Here is a 23048-nt window from a genome sequence, read left to right on the forward strand (position 1 = left end):
TAAGAAGCTTAGCTGCTAAGTGCTCAAAAGAATGATTCTGAAGAAACAACATACTTTTTCTTTGAGGATTGTGCTCCGGTCTATCCCAGTAGGGGTGCAAGTGTCAAATTCTTTGCCGTTCTCTGACACTTCTGAATCTGTTCACACTCCGCTCCAGGAAGCCAGGCCACAAGGCTGTAAAATGACCTGAGAGATAATCTACTCAAGACGCAGCAGAATCAGCAAATGAATACTGACAGCCTCTCAGAGAAGGGGCAATAGAGTCCTGAGAACATGAAGATGCTCTATCTTATATATTAGTTCTTCCAACGCAGTATCATTTATTTCTCTTCCGGATGGCGAAACTCAACACTGAAATCCTCCGCATGTTTGAAACCCGAGTAAAACCGCGTCGCTGCTTCTCAATGATTCCAGACTCTCCAAGGCCTGGACAGAGCTGAGGTACAAGGCTCACAGCCCTCACAGAGCTTGCAGGCAGCTGAAGGAGAAACAGCACGGAGAAAACCCAAAGCCAACTGCGTGCAAGACACGGTTGTGGCCAGCACATCGCTTCCAATCTCCTGAAACTACCAAGGGCATAGTTCTGATCGAATTTCCTTAGACTAGGCCAGAGAGACCTACCCTCATAAAAATCTAAATCTTTGAAGTATCTGAGGTGACCCGTTGAGAAACTAACAAGGTTCAACAAATTCTAGGCAGCTGCGTTCTGTGTGAACACGCTCTCAAGTTTAAGGAGAGACACGCAATGCAGAGAAGTTACTCAATGCAGACTTGCAGCCGTCTTCTGGAGGGACTAAATTCTAAACTTGGGACCCTGAATTCTTTGGAGACAAATGATTATAACCACTGTGTGTGCGTGTGTGTGTGTGTGTGTGTGTGTGTGTGATTTTCTAATTAAAAATGAACTTGAGGTTTTTAATAAATGACTAAAAGCAATACATAAGCATTATTTTAAAAAACCAGAACACAGGAAAACCCAACAGAGAAAAAGATAAAGTCATCTGTAATCTCAGGATGTGGAGATAAAAGGGTGTCTGGGAAAGAAAGCCCCCAAGAAAAAGGCTTGGAATAGGAGCTGAGATTGCGAGGGCAGAGACAAGTGTTAGGAGGAGGAAAGTGGGGCGGGACTGGGAAACCAGCAGATCAGATCTGGGCAAAGGGAGCCATGGAGTGTTTTGGAGGGAGGGGGAACGTGACTGAGCATGTTACAGTTAGAGAAGGCTGAGGAGTGAGTTGGGTGTGAGGAAAGCCAGAACCCGGTGAGCAAGACAGGAAAGTAAGAGTGCTGGATTTGGGGAAGGAGGAAATATGTTAACCTCATAGTCACCTATATAGCACCCATCGGTGGCAAGCTGAGGGGCAGTCCTGGGCTCTGCAGCCTAAGATACTTTCCATGCCGGGTCATAACCCGGCACTTTGTACCTTCATCAGGATTTTTTTTATGTCTATTTATTTTTGAGAGACAGAGAGAGAGAGAGAGAGAGAGCATAAGCAGGGGAGGGGCAGAGAGAGAGAGAGAGAGACAGAATCTGAAGCAGGTCCCAGGCTCTGAGCTGTCAGCACAGAGCCCTACGTAGGGCTCGACCCCATGAACCGCATGATCATGACCTGAGCCAAAGTTGGATGCTTAACCCGCTGAGCCACCCAGGCGCCCCTCCAGGTGTCTTTCTAAGCAGAGGACACTGAGGCAGAGACACATAGAGGGAAGACCATGGAAGACATGTCATCTACAAACCACAGGGAGAAGCCTCAGAAGAAACCACCCCTGCCAAGAAAGAGCCTGGTGTTGGACTTTCAGCCTCCAGAATAAATTTCTGTTTTTTAAGGCATTCAGTCTGACATACGTGGTCACGGCAGACCAAGCAGACTGAGGCAGTGCAGGGGGCGTGTGCACACACACAGAGCAAGAAATCAACGTGAACTGCTTCTCCGACGTCAACATATCCTTTGGGAGTCCAAGGAAATCCTTCTCGAAGCCATCATCTCAAGGTACTCGACAGCATGTTGGGAAATGAAATGGTAGTCCCATGAATCTTCTTTTTTTTCCACACCGGACTCCTAAGTAGGGGCATTTTGCTTATACATTTCTGGTGGGGGGAGGCAGATGCGAGAAAGGAGGGAAGTGAGGGAAGAAACAGGTTTCATCTCCAAAAAAGTGAATAATATTTTCCATTAGCTTATTTCACTCTTAATTAAAAAAAGAAATATAGAATAGACAGAGGGAACTCTAAACTCCACGCTCCCAAAGCCAACAGAATCCTCAGGGGGCAATGTAGCCCGGAATCTGGTCTCCATGAAGAGAGAGCACGCTGGGTAGATGTGTTACTCTATCTCTGCCTTCTGGGTTACATCGAGCCTCTTAGCAAGTAATTGCGAATGTCATTAAGGTTGTGTCCCATTTCAGTAAGAGCCCCATGAAACATATTTTATGATTCAAGCTTTGTACACTGCAAGTTTAATATTTTCCTGCTGTTTTTAACATCTCTGAATTTTTTTACTATATGATTATATTTAATAAATGGATAAGAACAAATTAGAAACAGGCTTTCTTCCTTCCTTTTAAACAAATTGAGAGTAAATCTTGTTAATTTGAAGGAGAAGAAACAGACAGAAATCAATCTTATTTGTAAGAGGAGGGTCAATTGGAAATACAGGATGGACTGTTTCTTAGAGTTGTGTTAATTTATGCCTATGTATCTCCACACCTTGAATGGGGCAGAGCCCGTGTGCAAGGTCAGCCGATGTGTGTGAGATTCAATACAGCCTTTCCTGTGACAGCCGTGGTCTGAGTGGGATCTTCTGACAGCCAGAGTTCAACGCCCAGCAGATGACGGATGTTCCTATGGAGGTGACGACGAGTTGTCCCGCCCTGCCCTGTTTGCTTTGAGATGACCCTACAGTGTCAGGGCTTATAAACTGGGGAAACGGAGAGGAGGGAGTTCATTCATAGGTCCTGTCACCAAAGGTATAGTGAGGGTCTCACTTCGCAGGCCCTATGCTACCCACTGCAACCACAGACATGTGTTGCAGGAGAGAGATAGGTGTTGGTCAGGTAGACAAATAAAATAGGCAATTAAACAATCTCTGGGAAGTGCCAGAAAGGAGAAGATCTGGGTTCCATAGGGAAAAAATAACGAGAAAGACCTCTTCTAACCTAGATAGATGTTGAAGAATATTTTCAGAGGGCTTGTTTAACTTGGAAACTTAAAGAAGAGGAGTCAGCCACACCAGGAATGGAGAAAGCTTGCTCCCGGTGAAAGAACAGGGTGTGCAAACACCCTGAGGCCAAGAAGAAGCACAGAATGTTCAGGGACTAGGAAGAAGGCTGAGCTGGAGGTGGGTAGTTGGGGGAGAGTGGCCCAAAGTTAAGGTAGAAGAGGTAGATAGGGGTCAAGTGACTCGGGAGCCATCAGGAGTTCATTTTAGGTTAGTGTAGGTGCTAAGCCATAAAATAATTTTGAGCTTTGGAGTGAGATAACTTGTGACTTTACAAGTTGGCTCTAGCTGCTGCGTGAACACAGCCTAGAGAGAGAGAGAAGTTGGGCTAGTTGGTGGCATGGATGGGAGACATGGGGGCATGGAGGTGGAGGGAGAAGGGCTCGGAGAGGATTGAGAGTGGGCATGAGAACAAGGAAGCCTGGGCCACATGAACAATAGGTGTATGGTGTGGTGTCTACTGAGTTGGAGAATCCTGGGGCAGAAGGATATTTGAGGGAAAGATCAAATTTTCACGTCCGTCGGTGTGAGGTATGAGAGTCTGTGAGCGATGAAAGTCAGATACGAGACTCCGGACATGTGAAAAGGGGTCTGGGATGGAGATGTAAATTAGAAAGGCCTCACCATACAGGTCGTATTTAAAACCTCAGGAGAAGACGGGCTCATCAAGAGTGTGAATACACTCAGAATGTGTGAATACACACAGAAGAGAGGACTCAGGCTCACATTCTGAAAAATGCCAACATTCAGAGGTCACACAGAAGAACACTGGCAGAGGAGACTAAGAAGACAAAGAAGCCAGAAGAAAGCCAAAGGGTACTGTGTCCTGAAGGCTGAGAATGTGTACAGGAGGAACAGGCATGCTTTGGCGGGTGAGGACCGAGAAGTGTCCTTTGGACTAAGCCATGGGGAATCAATGGCAGCTGGACTAAAACTGTTTAGGGAGCATGGAGGAGGGGAAGTTAGATTTGTCTCTGGCAATACGGCAGGTTAGATATTCTTTTTTTTTTAATTCTCCAGTAGAAATCACAAAATCAGAGCCTGGCACAGGGCTCAATCCCACGGCCCTGGGATCATGGCCTGAGCCAAAATCAGGAGTCAGACACGCAACTGAGCCACCCAGGTGCCCTACTCATAAAATATTTTTAAAAAATCATTTTGAATGCATGGTTAAGCTAGTAAAGAGAAACCTTCACAGGCTGGACACAATGAGAGACCACGGACTCCAAGAGGGTACCATGTGTTGAGGCCAGATAAGAGGTTATGTAAAGACCCCTACATATACATAGTCTCCTGGAAAACAACACCTACCGTGGGTGAAATAAGAAAACACCACCCCTCACCCAAGAACATAATGAGGAACTTGGCTAGTCTTAGCTCTGGCTGTGGGGGGCAGGGGGGAGGGGGGCAGGTGCAGAAAACATCTTTCCTTAGAGTTTTCAACCATGGCTCTGTGGCTAGAATCCATACTTCCTATGAGGCCCCTCAAAGTCCCAAACAAAGGAGCCAGTTTAAAGTGGGTTGTTGAGATCATCGGGCAGCTGGCAGAGGTAAATATAGATCCTCACTGTCCTGAAAAAACTATCCAGATGAAGTTCCAAATATCACGGGATCAATTTAAAAAAAAATCACAAATCACAAGGGGAAATAAAGAATAATCAGAAGAGCTAGACCATAACAGAATCAAACCTGCAGAGGTAGCACACATAGATATTAGCCTAATATACCTAGAAGTGGATAAAATCAAGAACACGGAGATAACAATGACCTAAAATTTCCAAAATGATCAAGTGACACAAATCCACATATTTAGCAAACTCAAATAACCCCAAATAGTTGTATGGAAACCAATTTGACAGTAAATTTCATATATTGAAAAAAAAAAAACAACAATACTTAGGCACATTAAGTCAAATCACAGATCACCAAAAAATAAACTATCTTGAAAGAAGCAGAGATCCCCACCCCCCGCAATAGCTTGCCATGAAAAATTAGACAGATATCTGATTCCTCAGTGACAAGAGAATCCAGAATGATTGTAAAAACTTGAAAATACTGAGAGAAAATAGCTGCCAACCGTGAAATCTATACTTAATAGTACTTAATCTTTTAAGGTTGAGCATAAAAGGAAGACATTCAGACAAATAAAACTGAAGTTCACTACCCCAGACCCACACTAAATGGTATTCTGAACGCAGGGGTAAGGGCAATGGCTCAAGAGATGCCAGAAGGAATTGTAAGCAAAGACACTGGTAGAAGGCAAAAGTTCTAAAGAAACCGTGGTTCCATAGAATAATAAATACAAAGGCTAGTCGGTGGAATTAAAAAACATAGCGCTGAAGTAATGGACACAATAGCACAGAGGTGGGGAACTGGTATTTAGGGAAAGCAATCTAAGCCCTGTGTTGTTGGAAGAAAGATGATAATTAACTTTCAACTTCACATGCTAAATGTGCATAATAAAATTGCCAGATTGGGGGCATCTGGGTGGCTCAGCCAGTTGAGCGTCAAACTCTTGATTTTGACTCATGTCATGATCTCGCGGTTCATGAGATCAAGTCCCATGTCAGACTGCACTGACAGCAGGGAGCCTGCTTGGGATTCTCTCTCTCCCTCTCTCTCTGAACCTCCCCTGCTCTCTCTCTCTCAAAATAAAGAAATAAACATTAAAAAATTTTTGATTGCTAGGTTGACCACAAAATGAACATAATTAGAATGAAAACCAGACGAGGGAAGAGTGGAAAAGGGGCAGAAATAATAAATCTGAAAGAAAGTAAGAAGTCCAAACAAGCAGAGATAAGACACAAAAATAGCAAAGAGTAAGATGGAAGAAATGAATTCAAATATATCAGTGATGACAATAAATACTGAGACTAAAAAGATAAAAATGAGGTTGTCAGAGTAAATTAAATTTAAAAACCAGATATATGTTATTTATAAGAAACAATACAACACAATAACAGAAAAGTTTGAAGTGAAAGGATATAACAGATAAACACCAACCAAATAGAAGGCTCTGTCCTTGTATTACTATTGGGCAAAATACATTTTAAGGCCTTGCTAGAGCTAAAGAGAGTCACTGCAGCAGGACCAAACATTCAATTCAGGCGGAAGCTAGAACAATTCCAAAATTGTAAACATCAAATAACACAACTTGAAACTCATGAGACCAAAACTGGCAGAATTTTAAGGAGACACTGACAAATCTACCATGAAAGTGGGAGATTTTAGCCCACTCAGTATTTGATAGGTCAGACACACCAAAACCTCAGTAAGAATAGGGAATATTTGAATAATGCCATTAATAACCTTAATCTATTGGTCACATTTAAAACTCTGCATCCAATTACTGAATGCACATTCTTTTGAAGCACACATGGAAACTGTCCATGTTTCTAGGCCACAAAGTAGACCATAACAAATTTCAAAAAAATCTGTATCTCATTGGCCATTTCCTCTGGAATTAAGTGGAAAAATCAATATAATAATAATTATTACTATAACAACAAGATAATGAGAACATTTACTAAAAAGAAGGCGGTATTGCACAGTGGTTGTACCCTATAGCCCAACTGGATGGGTTTAGATCTGCCAATTCAGGAGCTGTGTAATTCTGGGCAAATTGCTTAAACTCTCAGTGCCTCATTCTTCACATACGCAACACTGGGATTGTAAGAGTCCTACTTTGTGGGGTTGTTGTGAGGATTATATAAAGGTTAGTTATTATTTTTTTAAAAAAACATTAGATATAGGAAATCTGAAAACATTCCTGGGTCAAATAAGTCACGATGGAAATTAAAATTTACTTAGAATTGATAAACAGAACTTTTTATTTATCAAATTATGGTTGATCCAGCCAAAGCAGTATTTAAAAAGAAATGTTACAACTTTAAATGTTTATAATAGAAAAGGAGAAACAACAAAAATTAATGAGCAATATCCAAGCTAAGGTACTAGAATAACAGCAGGAAAATAAACACACGAAAAGTAGGAGAAAATAAATAATAAAGATAAAAACCAATTAAATAGAAAAACCAGATACAATCTGGACAGGATCAAGTGAACCAAAAGTTTATTGTTTGAAAAAAATACAAAAATAGAGCACAAGATAAGGGGATGGGAAAAATAAACAATATTAGGAATGGCAAAGGGAGCATAACTATAGATACAGTGAGGACTGAAAAGATAAAAGGACATTATGAATTTATGCCAATAAATTTTAAAACTAAGAATAATTGGAAAAATTACTGGAAAGATATAAATGATGAAAACAGACTCAAGAGGAATAGAAAACCTGAGTAGCTATACCACTAAAGAAAGAGAATCAATCATCTTTAAATGTTCCCAGAAATAAACTATTAACCCTATACAGCTTTACAGGTATTTGTACCAAATATTCAAGGAGCAGATGATTTAATTTTATGTAAACTCTTTGAGCAAATAGAAAAAAAGAAACACTCCTTCCCCAAGTCATTTAATGAAAATGGTATAACTTTGATATCCAAATTGGACAAAGGCAGTGCTAGAAAGGAATAATACTCTTATTATTGAAGATGGAAAAATCCTCAATAAATCTTAGCAGACAGAATCTACAATGTATTACACACACACACACACACACACACGTACACTCACACACACTCATACACACCCCATGACTGTGTTTATATCCCCAAACTCAAGATTTGCTAAACAGTAGAAAATCTACTAATATAGGGGTGCCTGGGTGGCTCAGTCGGTTGAGCGTCCAACTTTGGCTCAGGTCATGATCTCGCAGTCTGTGAGTTCGAGCCCTGTGTTGGGCTCTGTGCTGACAGCTCAGAGCTTGGAGCCTGCTTCGGATTCTGTGTCTCCCTCTCTCTACCCCTTCCCCGCTCATGCTCTGTCTCTCTCTCTCTGTCAAAAATGAATAAACATTTAAAAATTTTTTTAAGAAAATCTAATATAAGTTCACTACATTAACAGACTAAAAGGAGGAAAAGGTACAATTATCTCAATAAAATAAATGCACATAATTCCCTAAGAGTCAAATCTGTTCATAATTTTAAAACCAGTAGAAAAATAAACATAAGTACACAAAAGCCTCCTCACAACTAAAGATAAAACAGACCTTCCTTGACATAACAAAGAATATTTGCAACTATAAACAACTATATGCCAACAAACCGGACATATAGAAGAAATGGAAAAATTCTTAGAAACATTCAAGTTACCAAGACTGAATCAGGAAGAAATAGAAAATCTGAATAGATCAGTTACTAGTAAGGAGACTAAATCAGTAATCAAAAATCCCCCAATAAAGAAAAACCTTGGAACAGATGGTTTCACTGATCAATTTTACAAAACATTTGGAGAAGAATTAACACCAATCCTTTTTAAATTCTTCCAAACATATCAAAGAGGAGGGAACCCTCCCAAACTCATTTTATGAGGCCTGTATTATCCTGATACCAAAACTAGAAAAAGCACACTACTAGCAAAGAAGACTGTAGACTAATATCTTGAATATGGTATAAAAATTCTCAATAAGATAGAAGCAAACTGAATTCAGCAGCACATGAGAAGAATTACTCACCATGATCAAGTGGGATTTATCCCTGGGATGCAAGGATGGTTCAACATATGCAAATCAATCAGAGTAATACATCACATTAATAGAATAAAGAAAAGAATCATATGACTATCTCATAGATGCAGAAAAATCGCTTGACAAAAGCCAACATTCATTCATGATAAACTCTTTTTTTAGATGTTTATTTATTTTGAGATAGAGCACAAGCAGGGTAGGGGCAGAGACAGAGGGTGAGAGAGAATCCTAAGCAGGCTCCACACTCAGCACAGAGCTTGATGTGGAGCTCAACATGGGGCTCAACGCAGGGCTTGATCTCATGACTGTAAGATCACAACCTGAGCCAAAACCAAGAGTCGGACACTTAACCGATTGAGCCACCCAGGTGCCCCCATGATAAAACTCTTAACAAATTAGGCATAGAAGGAACAAATCTTAACATAACAAAGGCCATATATGACAAGCCCACAGCTAACATCATACTCAACATATGATGAAAGGATGAAAGCATTTTTTCTAATACCAGGAGCAAGACAAAGGTGCCTACTCTCATCACTCCTACTCAACATAGTACTGGAAGTCCTAGATAGAGCAATCAGGCAAGAAAAAGAAATAAAAAGTATCAAAATTGAAAAGAAAGAAGTAAAATACTAATAACCAAATTTCTAAAAAAGCAATAAAAAATCAGTCACATTTACAACAGCATCAAAAACAATAAAATACTTAGGAATAAATTTAACTAAGGGGGTAAAAGGTCTCTATGCTGCAAATTATAAGACATTAATGCAAGAAATCAAAGAAGACATATATAAATAAAATAATATCCCATGTTCATGGATTGGAAGACATTTAATATTGTTAAAATGTCAATACTACCAAAAGCCATCTATAGATTCAGTGCAATCCCTACTAAGCTTCCAATGGTATTTTTTACAAAAGTAGAAAAAACACTCTTTTTATATAGAACAACAAAAGACCCCAAATAACCAAAGAAACCCCAAGGAAGAAGGACAAAGCATGAGGTATCACACTTCTTGATTTCAAGCTATACTATAATATTACATTCATCAAAATAGTATGGTTCTGACATAAAAACATACAAATAGATCAATGGAACAGAACTGAGAGCCCAGAAATTAACCCAAACATATACAGTCAACTAATATCTGACAAGGGAGCAAAGAATACTTAATGGAGAAAAGACAGTCTTTCCAATAAATGGTGCTGGGATAATTGGATATTCACATGTAAAGAATGAAACTGACCCACCATTCTGGAAGAAATTAACTGAAAATAGATTAAAGACTTAAATGTAAGACCAGAGACCATGATACTTCTAGAAGAAAATATAGGAACAAAGCTCCTCGACATGGGTTTTGGTAATGTATTTTTGGATATGATACCAAAGCACAAGCAACAAAATAAAAAATAAATAAGTGAGACTACATCAAACTAAAAAGACTCTGTACCATGAAAAAAACATTAACAAATGAAAAGACAACGTATGGAATGGGAAAAAATATTTGCAAACCATGTATCTGATAAGGGGCTAATATCTGACATATAAAACATAAAGAACTCATATATAACTCGACAGCAAAAAACTCCAACCCAAAACAATAGATAACCCAATTAAAAATGGGCAAAAGACTCGAATAGACATTTCACCAATGAAGATATAAAAAGACCAACAAGTACATGAAAAGATGCTCGACATCACTAGTCATTAGAGAAATGTGAGTTGAAATTACAATGAAACATCACCTCATGCCAGTTAAAATGGCCGTCATCACAAAGAAACAACAAATGCTGGTGTGAATGGAGAGAGAAAAGGGGGCCCTGTGCCCTGATGGTCGGATTATCTGTGGAAAACAGTATGGAAGACCCTCAAAAAATTAAAAATAAAACTACCAATTCCACTTCTGGGAATATATTCAAAGGTAATGAAAACACTAACTCAAGATATCTGCATCCTCAGGTGTGTAGCAGCATTGTTTACTGCTGCTTTACATTTACATTATAGTCAAGGTAAGAAAACAAGATGAGCATCAGTAGATGGATGAATGGATAAAGAAGCTGTGGTACACACACACCACACACACACACACACACACACACACACACACACAGAGAGAGAGGAATATTATTCAGCCATTAAAAAAACAAGGAAACCCTACCATTTGCAGCAACATGAATGGACACTGAAGGCGTTATGCTAAGTGAAATAAGTCAGACAAAGACATACTGTGTGATCTCATTGATACGTGGAATATTAAAAAAAAAAAAACTCTCACAGAAAAAGAGGCAAAACTTGTGGTTAGCAGAGGCAGGGAGGAAGGAGGAATTCCTGGAGAAAGGTTGTCAAAGGTTCAAACTTCCAGTTATAAAATAAATTAGTACTAGGGATGTGATATAAAACATGATGACTATAGCTAACACTGTTATATGATATATAGGAAAGAACGTAATTAAGAGTGTAAAATCTTGAGTTCTCATCACAAGGAGAAAGTTCTTTCCCTGTATTATTTTCTTCTTTCTTTACTTTTTATTTCATCTATATGAGAAGATTAATGTTAGCTGAACCTACTATGGTAATCATTTCATAATGTACACAAATCGAACTATCATGCTGGATGCCTTAAACTTATACAGTGATATATGTCAATTATTTCTCAATGAAACTGGGGGAAAAAGAATATTTGTAACATACCCACACCAAATAACATCCTTAATGGGGAAATAGTAAACACATGCCTTTTAAAGTCAAGAATAAAATTCATGTGCCTGTTATCAATCACTTGTTTTAACCATTGCACAGGAGGTCCTTGCCACTTTAATAATATGACAAAAAAATAAATGTAAATAATTGTAAAGGAAGAAACAAGCTATCGTTTTCCGCTGATGATATGATTATGTACATAGGAAATGCAAAAAAAAAAAAACTACAAACAGATTATTACTATTACAATTATTGTGACAGTACAACAAGGTTGCTGGATATAAGATCAATGTACAAAGTTGAGCTCCATATCTATACACCAGCCTGAAAGGATTAGTGAGAAAGTCTCTTAAAAGCTATCATATATACTTTAATAGATTTCTGCTCAGCTATTCTCTGAGAGCTGTCTCACCACCCATACAATCAAAGCATCAGTAGGCATGTTCATAATATGTGGCCCCATTCTCTAACCAAAAGCAACTGGGTTGGGAGGTACTGCAAATCATCTTAGATTTGAGTCAAATTGAGCCAGGAATTCAGTGCTAGATCTTTGAGACACCATCTTGGAGTACAGCTGGAATGGAGATGCTATAAACTTCATGGCCAAAGATCAGTCACAAATGCAGAGGAACAAGGAGAACGAGCAGACACTCAGCAAAGGCTGAGAATATGGGCATGAGAGAATGAGAGGCCAAGAGCAGACCTGCCTCCACTCCAGACCCCCTTCCCAGTCCCTGGTCCTTGGGAGACCTGGATTCCAGAACACATCTCTGTCTCACACTCTCGTTCTCACTCTCTCTTTCTCTCTCTCTATCTGTATTCTCCTTTCCTGATTGAGCAAGTCTGTAATGAGTCTCCCTAACTTGCCTCCAAAAGAATTTTAACTAAGATGATTACAAATTCAGAAGTCAACTTGTGAAACTTCATTCCCCAGCCCTTTATTTTCTTGATGTGATGAGTGAATCCTTGTGGCGAGTTATGAACCATCTCAAGGGAGGCTAAAATAAGAATACAGTAGATTCAAAATTTGGCAAATTGGCCTAGGATGGACGCCAGCTTTATCCATTATCCTCTCATATGTCTGAATGCTATCCATTTCATACAAAATTTATAATCGCCTTCTTTATGCCCTTAAGAAGTTTGGGCTGAGCTCTTCAAAGGAATGTTGCCAATGAAACGGATTGTCTTTGGGTCATTTTAGTAATCTCTCTTTTCTTTATCAATGATGAGGGTCAGTTTTACTGCCTGCTACTCTCCCACTCTAATTTACCTGACAAGATAAGACCTACTAACATAAGACACTCACAGATATGACATGTGGATTTTCTCACTGGGAGATTATTTTTTCCAATGACCACAGGTTGACAGCAAAACACAGAGGTTTTTATTTATTTATTTTATTTTATTTTATTTTTTATTTTTTTTAACATTTATTCATTTTTGAGACAGAGAGAGACAGAGCATGAACGGGGGAAGGTCAGAGAGAGAGGGAGACACAGAATCCAAAACAGGCTCCAGGCTCTGAGCTGTCAGCACAGAGCCCGGTGCGGGGCTCGAACTCACGGACCGCGAGATCATGACCTGAGTCGAAGTTGGACGTCCAACCGACTGAGCCACCCAGGCGCCCCAACACAGAGGTTTTTAAAATAGTGGGTTATGTTAAATGAAGGTTAAGCATAGAACATTGATTAAAATGGCACCCAGGCACCAGAAACAAAGTTATTATCCTCCCAAGGTCCTGAATTAGGAGTGAGAGCCTTGGATTTGGGAGACCTGAATCAGAACACGCCTCCATCTTCTATTAGATCTGGAGAAATAGCATCTCACCTCTGGTCTTAGTTCTTCAATCCATGGGAGAACCATAAGGATAATAATTCTTGCTCATAGGACTGTTGGAGGATTAAAGGTGGCAACATGTATACAGGCTCTGGCACCTTACCTAGCAGGGACTCAGAGGATGTTAGGGAGTCAAAAACAAAACTTTTCTGAAAAACAACCACAACAAAAAAGAGCTGAGTCCTCTAATCTTGGAGCAAGGGTCTTTCAAAGTTGAGAAACAATTTATCATCATAAAGCATTTTTATTGTGCTGTCTTTCTAAATCCCTACAATCAAACAGGTTGTTGTCTGCATAATGACCAGAAAGTGAGAGCAGCAATGAGGAGAAACCTAGGATTTTAATCCAGAGGCCCAAAATGTTGAGATTCTTCTTCAAGGCCCTAACTCTGTCCAGAGAAAGGATTCTCTGATCAATGAAATGTAAAGGGACTAAGTCGATCAGAGACCTACCGGTGTTCTAGAAAATTGGGTTGGGGCTGAGCAAAGAGTCTGACTGAAGAAGCTGTCGTAGTAGCACAGAGAGGGCCCTTCTACTGCGATCAGCATTTGGATCCTAGCCAGTCCCTCCTCAGGAGGTCTGCCAGATCCTTGCACCATTTCTGAGTGAGGGCCATGCATGAACCCCTTTCACTCTGTTACCCAGTCACTTGGCACTAGGGTGAAGCCCAACTCACCCCTACCCTGCCCACACATGCAATCCTAGCCAGCTGGACCCATGACGTCCATGCCTAGAATCCTCCACAAGGACGGCTAGTGCCACGTGGCCCAGGCACCAGCCAGGACTTTTCTTGGCTCTGTTTCTTCTTAAGATATTGGACGGGGAGTAAAATGGTCTCTGCCATATTAGATCCAAGTCAGGCTGACCTACTTATCTGTTTTGAGCAATCCACGTCCAGGGGATTACTATGAAAAGCTGAGCAGTTAAAGAACACCATCTATTTTGTTCCAGGGAATAGTAAATCTGCCGCATCGAGGACAGAGAGGGGACCCTCAAACAGCTATGTTCCTTGCACCAGCCTGCCTGCCTGCACAGAGCCCACTCTGCCTGAAGGACTTCATATTCCACAAGAGTTCCAATTCCTCCTCGGGCCTAAAGTGGGCCTACTCCACTCTTGTATTTTTGAGTCTGGTTTTTCTAGTTCTTCTGGCTCTTCTTTGGTCAGCAGCGCTCTTAGCTGCTTGCATTCAGATACCCTCTCTCCTTACTACTCTGCAGCACCCCCAGGAAATCAGGAACCATGTGTGAGAGTCAACAAGCATGACCAGGCTCCAGAGAAGCTGGCCAGGCTCCTTCGGGAACGAGTAAGGGCTTGAGCTTCAGCACATGGACTTCATGTCCTCTCTTTGGGATTCCCAGAGTTCTGTTTTGCTTATTTCAGGCCTTGGCTCTGTTCCAAGAAATGGTCAATGCCAGATAAATGAGGTGGTGTTGAATCTCCCTGAGGAATAAGTCTTGGGATTAAGTCTACTAAATAACCGAGGGGCTCCACATCACATCACTTTTTTTTTTTTTAATTTACAAACACTTGTAATTGTTTTAGTGTTCTCTTATGCAATCTTTAAAATATAACGATTCAGTCATTGCCCAGCTGGATGACATCTCCAAACAGCAAACAGCAGCTCTGTGTCTAACATGAAAGGAACGGTCAATGCATGTCTGCTGATAACCTTAGCATCACGCTGGGTCATAGATCTCTTCTGAGACTTTCCCCTGCTCCAATTTTGTACAGATATTTCTTTATTCTGCTTCAGCCAGTTCTGCTCTTTCATGCGGGATTCTGAAACACACTGAGGAGAAATGGAGCAGCCAGGGGCTGAGATGGGAAGGCTCTCACAAAGGGGCCCTGATGGAGGGGGTGGCATCTTCCACTGTTGATATCAAGGGGACCACACAGACAGCACAGCCCCCGGTCATGGGCATCCAGGTACAGGTAACAATCAAGGGCCAAAGGACATTGTAGCAGGCCCCTGTGAAGAATGTGGCTGTGTAGGGCCAAGGTCAACAGCCAGGGCTCCCGTTAAGTTCTACTCCAGTGGAAGAAACAGCAGGAACTATGCAGTTTCTAGGCCCCACACCTGTTTTTGCAGACCCTGATGATTTGGAGTCAGATCTGCTGAGAATGTGACTTGCTTCTACTCTCCAAGGCCGCACCCTGAGGAGCCCTAACCAGGCAGTTCCCACATGTGTCTAATGGGTCATGGTGGGAGGACGATGAGAGAGCTGGGATTCACATCCAGGAAAAAAAAGCAGAGGAGATTCTAGTATTTTCCTGAGTGCCTATCAGATGCTAGGTTTCAAGAGGTGAGGAAACTGAGGCTCCAAGTGGTAAGATCCAAGGTCACAGAGCCCTGACCAAAAGGTCCCACCCCTTCTGTGATGAGTGCTCCCCTCACCACCTCTCATACTGCCCCTCTTCATGATGCAGCCTCCTAAAAAGGTTCTGCAGTCCAGGGTTCTGCTTTGCTATTCCTCTCTCAGACAACGGTAGGAAATTCAATCTGAGTTTGCTTGGATATGGAGAAAAGAGACAATGCGTAAGGATAGTCGAATAGCAACAATCCTAAGAACTTGGTTGACCCTGTCAATCCTTAAAGAAAGAAGGTGGAAGCAAAGAGAAGCAGCTGAGGCCTGAGTCACGTGACTAACCAGAGCCCACAGAATTTGATTCTCGGTGTTCCCACATGGGCAGGTGAAGGGTTTTCATCATGTCCAAATGAGGCCAGTTGGGTTCTCCACTTACATATGGAGATTAAAAGCCAAAATGCAGAACACGTGTGAGCACAAAGCCCTGGCCGTTGGGAATGGTGCCCGGCTGCACGCCAGGAGTGGGCTTTGCTTTCCCAGCTCCTGTTCCAGCCCCTCCCTGACTTACCAAAGAGGTTTGGGGTGAGTAATCTAACCACATCCCGCCTCACCTCCCCCAGCCCTGTAACAGGGGGCAAGAGCAGAGAGTCACCTCAGAGGGTCTGATAGGAAGAGGGTCTGGTCCTGCCAGCCAACCTCCCCCATGATGGGAGGATCCGGTTTAATGCTAACTTCCGGGCAGTTCAGCAAGAGTCGTCTATAGGCTCAGGAAGGGGAGAGACCTGTCCAAGGTCACATAGCTGCGAAGTGGCATGCTAGATTCAAACTGCGCTCATCCCATTAACGTGAGCCCAGCTATCTTCTGGAGCATGGGGCACATCTGGTTTGCATATGGCACAGTGGTTTCGAGCATGGCCTCTGGAGACAGACTCTCTGGCTTTAAAGGCTAACTCTGCCACATTTTAGCTGCTTAACCGTGGGCCAGTTGTTTCATCCCGATCTGGCCTCAGTTTTCTCCTGTGGAAAGTTAGTCTGATTAATAGTACTCATCTAATTTGAGAGTTAGCTAAGTTACTACATGGAAAGCACTTATAAAGGTGCCTACATATATAGAAGGTGCTTAATGACTGTTAACTAAAACAAATACAAAGTAAAGAGACCCCACAGCCCCTGGATCCTGGGCCCCTGCATGTGTTGTGTCTGACATGGGAAGAGGCTGCCGTTCATCAGCATGAAGCATCAGTTGGAAGGGCAGGGCTGGAGTACCAGAGGCACTGAGCCCCATGGAGCTCAGACCTCATCTTTGGTTAAGTGTGGGCTTTGTAACATTCTGTTAAACTGAAGTAGGACCTGCGTGCAATGGGTGTCTCATTCACTCCGTGGCATTTGTTCACTCCACACAGAGAAGGTGAACTTCACCTCCTTGGCGAGCCTCCCAGGCAGCTCCGTGTGATTTCCCACTCCTGCTCAGGGCATTGCTTCACCACAGCAACATGGGCTCGGGGGTCAGACGAATCAGGCTTCAACTCCCCCGGCAGCCTGTGGGAGCTCGGGCAAGTCCAACTGCTCTGAGCCCCCACTTCCTCATCTGCAAAGTGGGGATAAGCAAAGTAGCCACCTGCAAAGGTCGTTATTGGGTTTAGGGTTATTACATCCTCTGGAATTGGCCCTCTGTCGTGATGAAATGGCCACGGCAGCGTTCTTGGCTCTGAAATCCATTTTCTCTGATATTAAGTCACTCCAGCTCTCCTTTGAGGAGTGTGTGCATGGCATCTCTTTTTCCACCTTTTTTACTTTTAACCTCTTTGTGTCTTTAAATTCGAAGTGTGTTTCTTGGAGGCATATAGTTTGGTCTTGCTTTTTCTATCCAATCTGGCAAGCTCTGCCTTTCAATTGGGGTATTTGCATTTAAAGCGTTTTCAAACATGGTTTGGCTTACATCTACCATACGGCTGTTTGTTTTCTACTTGAACAATCTCTTCATTCTCTGCTACTTCTTTTCCTGCCTTCTTTTGGATTGATTTAGGATTGCTGGATTCCATTTTAACTCCTTTGTTGGCCGATTAGCTATAACTCTTCATTATTTTAGTGGCGGCTTTAGGGTTTATAGTATAAATCTTCAACTTCCCACGGTCAGTCTCCTTCCAGGTGATGTGATACCACATTAGGTATAGCATAAAAACCTCACCATAGTATTACTGCCTTTTCTCCCTTCCGGCCTTTATGTGATTATTGTCACACATTTTGCTTTTACGTATGTTATAAACCTCACTCTACATGATTATTATGTTTTGTTGAGAGAGTCCATTACCTTTTAAAGAGATGTAAACACTAGGACAAATCTTCTACATTGGCCCAGAAAGTTACCATTTTGGGCACTTTTCATTGCTTTCTGCAGATCTACGTTTCTATCTTGTATCATTTTCCCTCTGTGTGAAGAACGTCCTCTAATATTTCTTATAGTGAAAGTCCCCTGGTGACGAATCCTTTCAACTCTGCCAAGACTGAATATGTCTTTATTATACCTTTTTTTTTTTGAAATATAATTTCGCTGAGTATAGATCTTTTTTTTTTTTTTTCCCTTTAGTACTTTGTAAAATGGTGGTCCACTATCTTCTTGCTTGTAATTTTTTTTCCGGTGAGAAATCTGCTATCAACCTGTATCTTTTTTCTTTCATACATAACATTTCTTTTTTTCTTAGGCTGAGCTTTAAGGTATTCCAGACTGGCCTGTGGGAAAAGGCGCTATTCTCAGTCCCATGTGAGGACCCGATACCTCTCCCTCCGTTCCTTCCACATGATTCTTTCCCTCACACACATGCAATAATCCGTGCTCAGCTGAACGGTCAAAGGGGACCACTGCAGACGCCCGAATTCTCTCTCTGACCGACCAGTTCTCTTCTGTCCCCTACCCTATTCTGTGAATTCCAGATGCTTTGGTTGCCCTGGAATCTCAGCATCTTCAAATCGGGGAGTTCGCTGCGCTCTGCCTCGGCTGCCCCACCTAAGGGATGGTGTGGAAACTCTCTCAAGGCAGTAAAATTGGGGCAAACGTAGGGCTCATCTGGCGCATTTCCTCGCTGTCAGAGATCACTGTCCCTCACTGCCTGATGTCCAGTGTCTTGAAAACCGTTTAGTTCACATATATCATCCACCTTCTGGCTGTTTCAGTCAGGAGGGTATACTTGCCACATGGAACTTCAACCTGGTCGGAGCGGGAGCCCCCAAATGCTCATTTGACAGAATTGTAGGGTCACGCAATTCCATGCACAGCATACAGTGTCCCCCCTCACATTATCTGGGCCTCAGGATAGGGAACGTGTACCTACTACACTGCTCCACACACAGAGACGGAACTTAGAAATACTTAGCAATGACTCCTAATCAGCAGTTGTTAAGGCAATGGTGTGCTTGCATGAACAGGAATTATGAAAATTCCAATCAGTATTGTTCACTTGATCTAATTGTGGGGAAAAAATGGTATGAAATGTCATTTATGTCAGGCTTTATGCACAAAAAGTGACAGACTACGCTTCCACTCGTGCTCTGCATTTGTCTACTTCATTGCTAAAAATGTTCTTTTAGCAACTAAATGTCACTCTTGCAACATTCAACCTATCACCCAAAGAAAGCGACAATTGTTGAGGCTCCTGTAGAAAGAGCCAACCTAAGGCTTTCTCATGGTTTCCTGACACACAGTGATAATATTATTAAAGGAGACCACCAAGTGCTATAGATATTAAATGTGGAGAGAAAGAACTTCAGAACCCACACGTTTGCACACACAGTTTAAGAGCAACTGTGCAGGGATGGTGAACTCTCTCCTAGACCAAACGTTGGAGGCCGCTGGGTCTTGAATCTTCCCCTCAGTCCCAAGAAAAGCCAAGCAGACAGGAAGAACTGATCACTTTTGTAAGTGTCAATGCTTGGGAGACATTATAATAGCCTTTTTCTCTTTCCCATTTGCAAATACATAATCTGAAATCCCAAAGAGCCAAATTAGTAACATTCCACTGAAACTAAATTATCAGAGATAATGAATGCACAGGGCAACAGTGCAATCAACGAGTCTGTCTGTTCATCATCCTATTTGCCATCAGTCCATCTGCCCATCAGTCCAGCTGTCCATCATTCTGTCTGTCCTTCAGGTCATCCAGGAGGTTATGAAGGCCCAGGGGCAGAAGGCCACTGGGCATGTCAGCCTATGAAATGCATCAAAGGGAATGAGCCAAGGGAGGAAGACTAGAAGACCACAGGTGGTTTTGAGCACACCTTCGGGTTGAGTCACCTGTCGGAAGCCACAATATCTGCATCTGCTCAATACTCCCGGCAGAGCCCTAACCCTCCCCTGTGTGGGCTACCTCTGCCTGAGGTGGCAGGGGGTCACTTCCGGTCTTACCTCCCACCTGCTAACCTAAATTTTCTTGCTGTACCCCACAATCCCTGTTCAAAGAGACAGCCACCTCCCTGGAGCTACAGGTGGAAACCAGCCATGTGGCAGGAGGCTTAAACCTTGTCGGGTCACTAAGGAATGTCACAATGAGCCACTGCACCTAGCTGCCTCAGAGGACCTCGGCTCCTGGTCCAGCTGTGCCCCGGGGCCAGCTGTTATTTTGTTCTCCATTCTCTTTCTTTCCATGTGGACTCCCACACAACAGCCCCACAGGAGCAAAGCAAGCATGCCCATCACCAATGTCACCACCACCACCATCGTGGACAGAGTGCACACCTACCTAACTGAGGCCTCCCTGCATCACGGGCACATCTTTACGTGGCTACCTTAAGAGAAATGATTACACTGGCTCTCAGATGAGAGAACGCAGGAGGCTCTCCTTCCCATCCACATGGTTCGTGTGGGACAAACCCTGGGGCTCTGCCTATTGTGAAGGTCCAGCCCTTCCTCACCTCTCTCCTTACCCCTCCAGAGGCCCCAGCTCTGATACACAGAGGCAGGGTGACAGGCTTTCTGGAAACTTAGCCTTTCCCTTTTGTTTCCCACCAACGTCCTTAACTTGCTCTTGAGCCCTTCGTTCTCACTGAGGCCAAAACTCTTCCTCTTCCTTCCCCTGCAAGTTCAGAGCTGCCGTCTGTAGGCCAATATTCAGCCAGATTCAGGATTAAACTCGGGCCAAAAACCCAGCAGGGGCTCCCTGTCCCCTCCTTCCTCCAGGAAGTGTTTTTTGGAGGCTCCAGCAGCACCTGCATCCTTCCTGCACGTGGAGGAAGCAACGCAGCCCCTGGGGGTCGCCAATGCAGGGCTGTCATCTGGGGATAAACCCCAGGCGCCACCGCAGCTGATGCCCGGAGCCCTGCCATGCCACCGTGTCACAGGTCCACAACCCCACACCACACCTGCCATGCCTTCACACACTCCCCCGTGGGTCCCCCTTCTCCCCAGCTCTGAACCCCCATAGGGTTGCAGAGACTCCCCATCTCCTATTTGTTTCCCCGAACCTCGCCGGCACCTGTGCTCTCAGGGTTGTGGGGGGATTGGGCACAGATTCTAGCTGTTCTCAACGTCCCCCTCAACTCTCCAAAGACTCATACTGACACTTCTCAACACCTCGTGCCCCTCACAGCACAATCCAGGCTGAGGCCCAGGGCTGGGGACATACTAAGCAGTCTCCAAATGCTCGGCACATCCCGGTCTGCCTTCTTCCCAGGGCTGGATAGCCCCGGGGTCACTTCCTGTATCCTCCGCAAGGGGGATTTCAAACACTGGAGCGGTGCTTTCATCAGCCGACCCTCATTGGCCCTTTCCCATACTGTCCACAGCGGCCACCGCAAGTTTAACGATATATAGACTGCGGGCCTCCACGGGCCAGGCCATCCGGCCAGCATTTTACAATTACCGTCCGCACCAGTCCTCGCAGCAGGGTAGGGGGCGGACACGCGTGATGCACCCCGGGTCACCCGGGCTCCGGGTTTCCTCCCGGCTCCGAAGCCGGTGCTCCGCTCGCTGGCGCACAGGGCTGGCCTGGCACGCGCACTGCAGCAGGGGGGACCTGCGGGGCTCACCATGCCTCTTGTGCACTCGGGGCAGTCCTGCAGGCAGCTGACGTTCTCCCACGTACTGTAGGCCTTCAGCCCCGCCACCAGAGCCTGCAAGGGGCGACTGTCCACGAGCTCCTTCCCACGGAAGACGTCCTTGTCCAGGAGGCCCCCGGCATACCTGTGAGAGGAGCGCAGGCCTGTGATGGAAGCAGCAGCCCCGCCCACCACCACAGCACCACGGCGCAGGCGCATCTGAGGCCGGGCGCAGGTGCCACCTGCTCCTTCCTCAAGACGCTCCCGAAGGCTCCATGTGCCCTTCAGAACTGTCACCCTGCACCCTGCCACCGTGAGGCTGCACCACGCCACCTCTCCTGGGAAATCTCCCTTGCCTTCTGTCCAGGTTCACTTTCCTGCCGGTCCCTCAGAGGCCCCATGGTTCACACTGACGTTTGTCTTCGCACCCCTCGACCCCACGAAAAGCAGGCACTCGGTTTCACGCTCTCCCTGTTTCGGTCTACCATATAGGATCATATTCTAAACTACCTCCCTCTGCCCTTCACACACAAAAGTTTTACATGTCTCTCGTATTTTTAATTTGTCTAATGCTACTGCCACTGAACGTGTGCTAGGTGGAATAAATAATGCCCCTCCCCCAAGATGTCCACGTCCTCGTCCCTGAAACCTGGAGTATGTTACCCCCACGTGGCAGAAGGGATTTTTCACTTGCGATTAAATCGAGGATCTTGCGCTCGCTCGGAAGATCATCCTGGATTATCCAGGGGAGCCCAGTGTAATCACGAGGTTCCTTATAAGCGAGAGGGAGGCCAGAGAAGATGTGACAACAAAGCAGTCAGGGAGACGCAGCGAGAGACTCGACTGGCCATTGCTGGTTTTGAAACGGGGGAAAGGGCCATGAGCCAAGTAATGAAGTGGCTTCCAGAAGCTAGAAAAGGCAAGGAAGCAGATTCTCCCCTAGAGTCTCCGGAAGGAGTGCAGCCTGCTAACGCTTTGATTTTTCATGGAGACCCACTCCAGACTTCTGATCTCCAGAGCTACAACAAATTTGTGTTATTTTAAGCCACCAAGTTTGTGCAATTTGTTTTAGCGCCGATAGGTATACAGAAATGAATAATTTCTTCCTTCAAAGTGGTAAAAGTCACTGTTTCCCTTCACCTCTCAGCCACCTGTGGCCACAACTGCTGCACAGTGCAATCTCTACGGGCCTCCTCCCTCCATCTGCACACCTCCCCCTCAGGTTTTCTTCTTTGTCATATTTCAAAATGCTGTAATGGAGAGTATAGGTTCCCCTCTCTCTCCCTGCTGAACACCTTCCTATTGACCTGTTTTTAAAGTCTCTTAAAATGAGTTATTGTTTGTAACAACTCCTGGGAACAAAATCCTTAGTGA

At 43.7% G+C, this 23048-nt stretch overlaps 1 long non-coding RNA gene across 1 annotated transcript in view; it reads right to left on the reverse strand.

Annotated features, from left to right (window-relative positions):
* Positions 1-23048, reverse strand: part of LOC125937466 (uncharacterized) — a 41087-nt gene that overhangs the window by 2652 nt on the left and 15387 nt on the right. Inside the window, exon 2 of the long non-coding RNA XR_007462388.1 lies at positions 55-186. This is a non-coding gene — a long non-coding RNA (uncharacterized LOC125937466). The remainder of the gene's footprint in view (positions 1-54; positions 187-23048) is intronic.

The sequence above is a fragment of the Panthera uncia genome (assembly GCF_023721935.1).
Source record: "Panthera uncia isolate 11264 chromosome A3 unlocalized genomic scaffold, Puncia_PCG_1.0 HiC_scaffold_12, whole genome shotgun sequence".
NCBI lineage: Eukaryota > Metazoa > Chordata > Mammalia > Carnivora > Felidae > Panthera > Panthera uncia.